Here is a 10,985-nt window from a genome sequence, read left to right on the forward strand (position 1 = left end):
AGGTTTTCCCTATTCCCATTATTTTACGCCTTCAATTTGAATGTTCTAAATGTGTGATGTATTATGTTTGAATTTGGAAGTGTGGATATCGTTAGGTTTCGCATATGCATGAATGGGTGAAACCTATGCCTTGAATGTTTAATCACATGATTTCTGAAATGTATGCCACAGGGTTTGAGGTTTCTGAAATCATACTGTTATCCATGAAAAAAATGCTTATCGTGTTTCACTAACCCTTTTGTTGAGTTTTTGTGAGGGCTCACAGACTCTTGCAGAGATGGTTTGCAGGAGTCATTTTCATATTCCCTCTTTTCCGCATTTTATCGCTTTCTTAGCTGGAAGACCTCGATAGGAGGCATTTGTTTTCTTTTGTTTATTTACTTCTGAGCCCCTTGTTGGTACGTTTACTTTATACATATTTGTTTTGTATGTGTTCGTATCCCCACAGGTAGCGCGGTTCCTTCGTCAAGGACTGCCTTTTCTTCTCCTAAACACACGTTTACTCCTTCTACTACAGGTGAGTAAGTCTCCAAAGGTCGAGCATCCGGTAGATTGCGTAGTGACGTCGTTCGTCCAAAACCCACTCCATAACCCCGTAGTTAGCCGAACTATGGCTTGCTCTGATTCTCATTCCAGATGAGATACGTAGGCATAAGACGCGATGTCTTAGCGAGCACACATCCCCCCAACCCATAGGTCAGCCGAGCTACGAAGACTCTGATTCTCATATTCAGATGAGATATGTATGCAGTGGATGCGACATCCGCGCGAGTCATTTTCATTTAACCCTTTTTTTTGGTAAACAGCACAAGATAAACTCACACCCTTTAGACAAGAACTACAAAAGTGGATCCCGTAGAGTACTACGGATGCGTAGGGGTGCTAATACCTTCCCTTCGCATAACCGACTCCCGAACCCAAGATTTGGTTGCGAGACCCCGTCTTGTCCTTTCCTTTTTCAGGTTTACTTCGAGCGTTTCCTTTCCCTCCTTTGGGATGAATAACGCACGGTGGCGACTCTTCTGTCATTTTCTTTCGCCGGTTGTTTTTTCACGCACTGTATTTTTCAGGTTGCTACACTCAGTTTAAAAACAACGAATTCAGAAGTGAAAAACAGTTGAACACAAATCAAAGGAGTGTGTAGCAGCAATTGTTTTGAGCAGTTAGAAACCTGAAAGAGACTTCATCTTCTTCATCTTCTCAATCTCTTTTCTTCAAGAACATCAACACATAATCATTCTTGTTCTTTGGATTAAAGGATCAACGAGATAACGTTCTGTGGAACGATCAAGGATCTAGCTGAGGTGTTCAGTGGAACGATCAAGGATCTAGCTGAGTTGAAGGTTGAAGGGGGTTTCAAGGAAAAACCAAATGGTTTGTCCTTCAAGAACTGGAGTGTTCTTGCGGGTTTGTTAGTCACGTTTGCAGAACAGATTCAGCCATAGCGTAGGGTTTGGAAATTGGGTAATTTCGCAAACAGGTCGTGGAACCGGTGAATTGTTTGTAATTTCTTGCAGGAATTTCTTGATCGTGCTCAGATCAAGTGGAGGTTTTATACAAGAAGAAGATCTTGGGATTTAGATTTCTGTCTTTGTATTATAACCTTGTATCAACGAATTCGGCATTATTGATTATAACAGTTCTCAATTTCATTTGAAATTGAGAGGGAGACGTACCCACACGCGAGGACGACAGTGGGGAACTTCCTTACCAAATCTCTGCGTATCGTATTCTTTCCTTATCTCTCTTTACGTTTTCAACAGTTTTGTGATTTCAGTTGGTGTATTGTGGCTGTACATTTCGTGATACAATAGTGGCAAGAAAACTTCTTTATCTAAACTCCACCATTGTTCATCATTGATCACATACACACCAAATGTTTGACAAAACTGTCAGCTGAGTTTTATTAATTGGAATTAGAATTTAGTGATAAGTGCATTTGATTTGATAATATTCTGGTGTTAATTATCTCTATCGTTCCAATTCAAATCCAGCAATAAATTCGCGTGTCCGGTTTTCTAGTAGCGGTTCAGATTAGACGGAAGTCGATTCGGGACTGTAATTTTCCGCTAAATTTCAATAACTCTGATAAGATTTTTTAAATCCGTTTATTTATAAGAGGTGATCTATTCACCCCCCCTCTCGATCACTAGCCACACCGTCTAACAATTATGTTATCTATGTTCTGACGGTAGTAGATAATGTATCTCATGCGCTCTTCAGTCGAAGTCTTTTTCTTCCCTAGTTGAGTAATATTCGTACTTCCTTGTGGAGTCGAATGCCCATCCTGTAAATTGAGTTTGCTTTTTCAGCCCTCCTTTTCGGATGATGAGTGTCTTGGATATATTCCCAATTCACGCCTGGTTGGTCACCTATTATATGCCTAGTAACCGGTATCCCTGGTGTTCCTTCCTTCTGCTCCCTATTATGACTTTTGTCCCCTGCGGAGTTAGATTTTCCTGAGTTGAGATATACCCTTTTAGGTCTTCCTTAGATGTTTTGGATGATTGATATCTCTCACCCTTATACCGGTCTTAGATATTCTTTCTCCCTGAGCGTGTTGTTCTCTCACCTTTATACCGATTTTTAATCACATGTCTCTTTTCGAGTTTATTACCTAGCAACCGGTAATATCTCGCTGACTTGTCCTCAGCTGAGTCCCTTATTGGATATCCCCCGTCCGAGTCCGGATTTTTATCCGAATTATCCTTTGCGGATAGTTTTGCTATATTGGCATATTCCCCAATACATGCATCTTTACGTCAGCTCGAGTTTTTCCATCGATTTATTTTCGTGGAATCCCTTCGTGTCTCCCGGCAAGTTTTCAAGTCGTGACCTGCTCATGCATTTTACCCTATTTTCCTAGAGTCTCTGTCTCCTTAGTGAGCGTATTACTCCTATGGATTTTCAGTTTCTCCTGATTTCTTTTCTTCTTTATGGCCATATTTCCCCACAGAGTATTAACTTTTGCACACATACATTTGCATCATGAGGTCTCTTAGGGACCAAAATTTGTCTCTTTGTTATTATTTAAGCCCATTCTACCTCGTCGAGATGAAGATTTTAAACTTCATATATCCGTCTAGAATGACCTTAAATAGGGGCATCTGTAAGACCTTAAATAGGGGCATCTGTAAGACCCTAATTTTGACCCTAAGATCCCTCATGGCATCATATCATTTGCTCATTGCATTGCCTCAAGGATCATAGCATCTTGGCTCCTTAACCCTTGGGTTGGGACTTGTGTGAGTTGGTTTGAGACCACCAAGCATGCTTGAATTGTATATTATTGCTTTTCTTATTTTGTTTACTAACCAAAAGCATACAAATATGTCACTAACTTGTTTTAATTTGAAGCTCAAGCAATCATGAGATCCCTTGCTCCTAGGAGGCCCCTATGCTCATTAAAGTGGCCAGCTGAAGATGAAAGCAAGCATGACAATGGTTCCTAAAGCTCTAAATCATCATATATGTCTCCCAAGTATCTCAATTTTCCAATTTGATCAAGATAAACCAAGGGGCTTGAGGCTTGTTTCCCAAGGAAACCCTAATTCAACTATGCATTGACTGTGCCTTCTCATGAAGCAACCTCAACCTATGATCAAATTAAATCAAGGGGAGTTCTTTAATTCATCATTTCATGAATATATGAGCCTATATGAGTGTCCTCAATCATTCATTCATCAAGATTTGAAGTCTGGACTTGAGAAGTTGACCAGTCAAGTCATCTGACTATTTTGAGATCCACTGAGACCTAACTTTTGATGTGTTTGTAAAATGAAGATGACCCCAAGAGAAACAATGTTATTAAGAACAATATGAACAACTTTAATGTTAATCAAAAATTCATTTGAAACTTGGAAGGTCATCATTCATTTCAAAACATTATAGGTCATTTTGACTGAAACCCTAATTTTGGGTTAACTTCCCAAGGATGTAACTTCTTCATTTTTTATGAGTTTTATGTGAGACCAATTACATTGGAAATATTAAGATGTCTACTTAAAATGTTATGTTGGACAAAATTTCATAATCCTAAAATAAACACATGTGATAATACAAAACATTATAGGTCACTTTGGACCAAAGCCATTGAATCTAGAAAAAGTCCAACTTCAAGTGCCCATAACTTTCTCATAAAAAATCCAAATGATCCAAATTTTAAGTTCAAAATTATCATATTGAAAAGATCTACAACTTTGATGTTTAAGGGTGTTCCATTTGAGGCTTTCATCATTGAAACAGAAGGGCTTCAATTGGTCACTTTTGACAAATTTTTCAAAGGCATGTTTTGTACCTCAAACTTCATGATCAGTTTTCACAATTTTACAAACTCCAAATGGATTTTTTCCCAACATAACTTTTGTTCCTTATGTCAAGACCTTTCCAACCATTACTCGCATGCCTATGTTTGGAATTTCTATATGGGACTTTCGAAGAGGGGAGCATTTATGCCCAATTATGGAATTCATGTTGAATCTTCATGAACAAGCAATTGCAATTCAATTTGCACGTCCAAACCTTCTCCAAATGAGCTCAGCTTGTAGATCCATCAGCTTTTGGGCCTCACATGCGCCTGTACAGGCCCATGCATGGAGGATCCAAAGCTTCATGCACACAAGTTTGGCACTTCATTGCTTGGATCTCAGCTATAAATAAGCACCTTGCCTCATTCAAATTTCATCCTTGAATCAACTTGAAGCTCTGCAGAAATTGAAACCCAACCATACCAAAGGAATTCTCATTTTTAATTTCTCATTTCAGGTTTGATTTTCAACAAAATCAGTTAATCTTTAACACTTATTCCTTAGCCTTGTACTCATACCATATCTCAAGATCAAATTGCAAGCAAGAGTTGGAAGGAATCGTGCTGTTTAAAGCTGCACTTTAAAGGTTCATTGCTCAACTATTTTGATCCATATCTCATCATATATTGTGATTTTCTTGTGTTTATTTGGTTCTCTGAAGTCCTCGTGTGAGAGGCAAGTCAATGGTGGCTTTAATTTTGTGAATTGATGCATTTCAGATTGAACACCTAGATCTTCCATCTCAGATTTCTCCTTCCATAGAGATCTTGAGAGAAATCCAAGGTTACAGGGGTGATGTACATCACCCCAGCTTTAATTTGGTATAAGGCACATGTATTTTAGTTGAGGTTGCAAAACCTGCAACTGGTGGCCGGATTCTGTTGGCTCACCGGAGAAGACGGTGGTTTCCACCACCGTCCCCACGTGGAACCTCCTTGGCCTTTGGATCTAATTGGCATGATCTAATCTCAGCCTTTTGTTTACTTGACTTTTTTAAATACACTTGGCTACGCGTTTGACTGATGACCACCATGCGCGTGCGCTTCTGGACCACTTGATGTGTCCACGTTATTTAATGAAGCAGATCGTGCGCTCCTGATTTTTTCTCTTTTTTAATTTCTGTTTTATTTTCTTTTATTCCATTTATTTTCAAAAATTCATAACTCTTTTATTTGGAACCACAAAAATATGAGACCAATTGCAAAATTTTTCTTTTAAAATCTAGTTTCATAATCTGATTTTTAATTATTTTTGTGATTCCATTTAATATTTTTTATGAATTATTTTATTTTTAATAGTTTTTAATTCATTTTAATTACTTTTCAATATTCAAAAATTCCAAAAATATTTTCTTAATACATATGGATGATGATAAGTCTATGAAAAATATTCTCATCAATTTCTTAATTGATTTGAGATTTATTTGATATTTTAGTTCATTTGTGTTATTTTTCTTGATTTTTAATTGTTTTAAAATAGTTTCTGTTTTCAAAAAATGTTAAGAAATTTTTTCAAACTTTGTTTGATCATGTTAGACTTATGATGATTCAATTGGACTTATCCAAGTTGATTTGAATTTAATTTGAAGTTTGACCATACTTTGTTCATTTTATTTTATGTATTATTTAAATTCCAAAAAATACCAAAAATATGTTTGACCTTTCTTGACTTCTAATCTTCATTTCACTTCTGTTTACCATTGGTTGATGTTGATTTCATTTTTTTGATCATTGTGTTTTGTTTATGACATTTGAATTTTCATTTTGTACATTTCATCTTCATCTTTTTTCTTCTTCTTTATCTTTTGGCCAATGAGTTAATGATTTATGGTTAGCCTTTACATATGAGAGGCTTAACCTTCTTTGATCCAAATCAAATTCAACTTGATCAAAGATCAAGCGAATTGCTTTGTGTCCAAGATAGGTTGCTTCTTGGTCAAGCAAAAAATCTAAAATCCATACAAGGCCTTTCCTTTTTTTCTTTTGGCATGGCAAGTTATAGGAGCTTGGCTTACTAGTCATGATCTCTAACTTGTGTTTGTTTGCCTATAGTTTTATTGACCAACCTCGGATAGGTGTGACTACTACATTAGTCCACTTACGATTGCTTAACATAGCGCTAAATTTCCTTATGGCACACTAATATTAACTACTAACACTAACTTTAATTCAAGCATTTAATTCTTCCAATTTACTTTAATGCAAATTAATTTCTTGCTAATTTATTCATATTGCCTTTTCCATTTGCTCACTTGAGCTCATATTTTATGTTTATGTTATTTGCCTTTTGCTCACTTGAGCTCATTATTGTGAATAAATATATTGTGGCTTTGTGTTTGCTTTTGTGATTGTTTGTGTGAACCCAATGCAAAAAGGAGAAATGACTTAGAATTAGGACCTTACCTATGTTTAAAGGAGTTCAAGAGCAACTAGGCTTCATGCCTTTAGAATGTTAAACTTGTTGAATAGCAACTAGGCCTCATGCCTTTAGAATGCTTAATCTTAAAGTTGACTTCAAAAGACCCCTAATCTAAACTCTTTCTTTGTCCATTCCTCTTATTGCATTGTGAACTTTTTGATTGTTTGTTCTTGTGTGATAGGGATTCCGAACTTGAGATAGTAAGAAGGACCATTGTCATGAATAGCCAAGTTATGAGAGACAAGCCAAATGGAGATCCTAGGAGCTTGAATGTTTAATTGTTTTGATTGCTTGTTGCTTGCTAAGTCCAAAGGAAAGGAGCATCTTGAATCATCTCTATGATCTCAAGAAAGTAACTCCAAGGGTTTTATCTCTTCTCTCATCTTTGCATGTTTAGGACTAGCCCTTCTCTTCTTCTCTCCACTCTAACCCATGCCAAACTCATTTTGTGCAAACATTGACATTGTTTTAAAAACTAGAAACCTAGGCCATATGCCTTTGATTTTTCAAACTCTTTTCATTAGTACTTATTTTGAATTGAATCTTAAGTCAACTTTGACTTCATTTTGTGAATACTTCTAATTTGTAAGTACAACTCACTTCAAGTGATTTTTTGTGGTTCCAATGGACACCTTTGTTAAAACTTTTCATAAACATTAGCCATAGATTTGAGTTATCATAGTGGTTGATGTAAACCTCACCTTATCCTTAGTGATTGGACTATAAGTCTTCCATAGTTATTATAGGGTAGATCCCTCACTAGTATGTTGAAGTTCTCCTTACATGGTGGATTGTTGGTTTAGGTTGAGTTTTCTCCCATTGATAACAAAAGACCTTAAGGCTTTTGATCAAATCAATTCACCCATATTTTGAGATTTTTACCCCGAACTACGAGGTTTTGATCCTACCTTTGTGATGGTACGTTGGCAATGGGTTCATCCATTCAAACAACAAATTATAAATAATGTGTATATTCTCTTCTCATCCCCCCCAATCATGTTTGCACAAATCTTTTTCACAAATACCAACCTACAATACACTTTGCAAAAAGGGCTCCCTTAGAGTACTAAGGATATTTTGGGTGCTTAAAACCTTCCCATTGCATAACCAACCCCCTTACCCAGATCTCTGACATTTTTATTAGTTTTTGATTTGATAAAACTTCTCGGCTTTTGTTCGCTTTCTAACCTTTCCTTTGGATAAAAAGAAGTGTGGTGGCGACTCGAATTGTATGCTTACTTTTGATTTAGTCAATAAATCTAAAGGTAACGAATACCCCGCTACAGGTGGATACCACGCACTCCTGAGACCAGGATTCAAGATGAATATCTCGCCTATCTTAGCTCTCGCCATCATCCGAACCTATTTACTCCATTTGTTTCAAGCCTTCATTCAAATGTTTCTTAAACGTCCATCAAATACTTGATCCAACGTCAAGTCATTTTCACAATAAAACTCAAAAATACTTAATTCCCATTTAAGACTTTTTAAATAAAAATGGAAATGGAACGTGGTGGATACCGCACACTCCTGAGGCTAGGATTCGAGATGGATGTCTCGTCCATCCAAGTTCTCGCCATCATCCAAAGTCATCAACACGGTTTCGTAAAATCCTTTCTCAATCAAGTCTCAAAAACACTTAATTATTATTAAATACATTTGCAAGTAAGATGTAAATGGAACGTGGTGGATACCACGCATTCCTGACACTAGGATTCGAGATGGATATCTCGCTCATCCAAGTCCTCGCCATTACTCAAAACACACTCAAACCAATCAATTTCTTTTCTCACCGCCGTGCGATTGACCCTTAAACCCTTTCTCAAACGAAAGGTACTTTGTTCCCAAAACGATGCAAAGCAATGTTTCTCCACTTGTTTTGGGTAGTCCAACACTGTTTTCGTCGATTGACACAAAGTAGCTTTCGCTAAAATCGATCAACAAACAAATTTTTTTCTACCTAGAACTACGTGAGCCTTAAGTTCTCTATTGAGATACGTAGGAGCAGGATTGTGAAATCTTGTCAGGCCCATTAATAAAAAACTTAGCTTTAGTCCCCTTCATCAAAAATCCTTAAAACATTCTTCTCTCTTCCATTCTTTTCTTTCCTACCTAATAACTTGAAGCCTAACATTTAAAATTAACACTAACACGCATAACTAACCTAACGATTCACGTTGAGTACAACGGACGTGAGGGGTGCTAATACCTTCCCCTTGCATAATCAACTCTCGAACCCTGATTCGGTTGCGACGACCATAATCATTATCGTTCTTTCTTGGGTTTTATCGATATTTCCCCTTTCCTTTTAGGAATAAATAAAGTTCGGTGGCGACTCTGTTCAGTCCATCATTGTGTAAGACCCCAATTTTGTCCCTAAGATCCCTCATGGCCTCATAACATTGCATTTGCAAAGCCTTAAGGATCATAAGCATCTTGGTTCCCCTTGCCTTTGGGTGGGACCTCTTGTGAGTGGTTTGAGATCACCAAGTATGCTTGAATTTTATATTATTGCTCTTCTCATCTTTATTCACTAACCAAAAGCACAAAAATATGTCACTAACATCTTTTGTTTGTAACTTGAGCAATCACAAGGTCAAGAGCTTCAAGGAGGTCCTTTGTGCAAAGATATGGTCAAGAGAAGATGAAAACAAGCATGGTAATGGTTCCCAAATCTCTCATCCATCAAATATGCCTCCCAAGTATCTCAATTCATCATTTTTTATCAAAGCAAGTCAAAGGGTTTGAGGTTTGTCTCCCAAGGAAACCCTAATTCATGTATGTATCAAGTGTGCCTTGCCCATGAAGCAATCTCAGCCCATGATCAAATACAATCAAGGGAAGTTCTTTAATTCATCATTTCATGCATATTTGAACTTATTTGAGTGCCCTCAATCATCAATTCATCAAGGTGTGAGTTATGGACTTGGAAAGTTGATCATAAAATAGATTGGAAGCGCTTGGAGTTTGGTCAGAAGAATGTCTTTCTCGGTCATCGGAGATTCTTAAATTCAAATCATCACTACCGTGGATGGAGAAAGGCGTTCAATGGAGAGACAGAACAAGGCAGAGCTCCACCTATATTGACGGGTGATCAAATTTTTGAAAAGGTGAAAGATTTGGATACTCAATTTGGCAAGCCTTTTGCCCACACACTTGTCAAAAGTGGGTGGAAGAAGAGGTCAGTTTTTTTTGAATTGCCGTATTGGAAGTCCTTGTATGTGAGACATTTTCTTGATGTTATGCATATTGAAAAAAATGTATTTGAAAGTGTTATTGGCACGTTACTCAATATACAAGGAAAGTCTAAGGATGGCCTTAAGGCAAGAAAGGACTTGATAGCGATGGGAATAAGAACTGAATTAGGACCCTTGAAGAAAGGAAAACGAACATATCTACCGCCTGCTGCTTATACTCTATCTAGAAAGGAGAAAAAAACATTGTGTAAGTTTCTAAGTGAAGTTAAAGTTCCAGAAGGGTACTCTTCAGATATTAGAAGACTTGTGTCTATGAAAGACCTCAAGTTAAAGAGTTTAAAGACCCATGATTGCCATGTTATAATGGAACATTTTCTCCCAATAGGTATACGTTCTATTCTTCCAGAAAAAGTAAGAAGCTCTATAACTAAGTTGTGTTCTTTCTTCAAGTCAATTTGCAGTAAGGTGATCAATCCTGCGATCTTACCAATGTTGCAAAAAGAAATTGTTATTACTTTGTGTGAGCTTGAAATGTTTTTTCCTCCATCATTTTTTGACATAATGGTACATCTAGTTGTTCATCTTGTGAAAGAGACACAATTGTGTGGACCAGCTTATATGAGATGGATGTACCCTGTTGAACGTTATATGAAAATATTAAAAGGGTACGTGAAGAACCGAAGTCGACCAGAAGGTTGTATGGTTGAAAGATACATTGTTGAAGAAGCGATTGAGTTTTGTACTGAATATTTGTCTAATGTTCAGTCAATCGGACTCCCCAAGTCTCAGCTTGTCGAAAAGAAAGAAGGAAAAAATCTAATTGGAAATAAAATCGTGGCAGTATCAAGGGTCGAACGGGATCAAGTGCATTTGTATGTTCTGCACAATGAGAATGAGGTTGAGCCGTATGTTGAAATTCACAAGGATGTTCTCCGAGGTTTAAATGCCAATAGAAATGAAAATTGGATAGTACGAGAGCACAATCGATGTTTTATACCTTGGTTTAAGGATCATATTTATTCAAAGTATTATTCAGATCCCGCTTCAATAACAGAAAGGTTGA

The sequence above is a fragment of the Lathyrus oleraceus genome, chromosome 7 (assembly GCF_024323335.1).
Source record: "Lathyrus oleraceus cultivar Zhongwan6 chromosome 7, CAAS_Psat_ZW6_1.0, whole genome shotgun sequence".
NCBI classification, from domain to species: domain Eukaryota; kingdom Viridiplantae; phylum Streptophyta; class Magnoliopsida; order Fabales; family Fabaceae; genus Lathyrus; species Lathyrus oleraceus.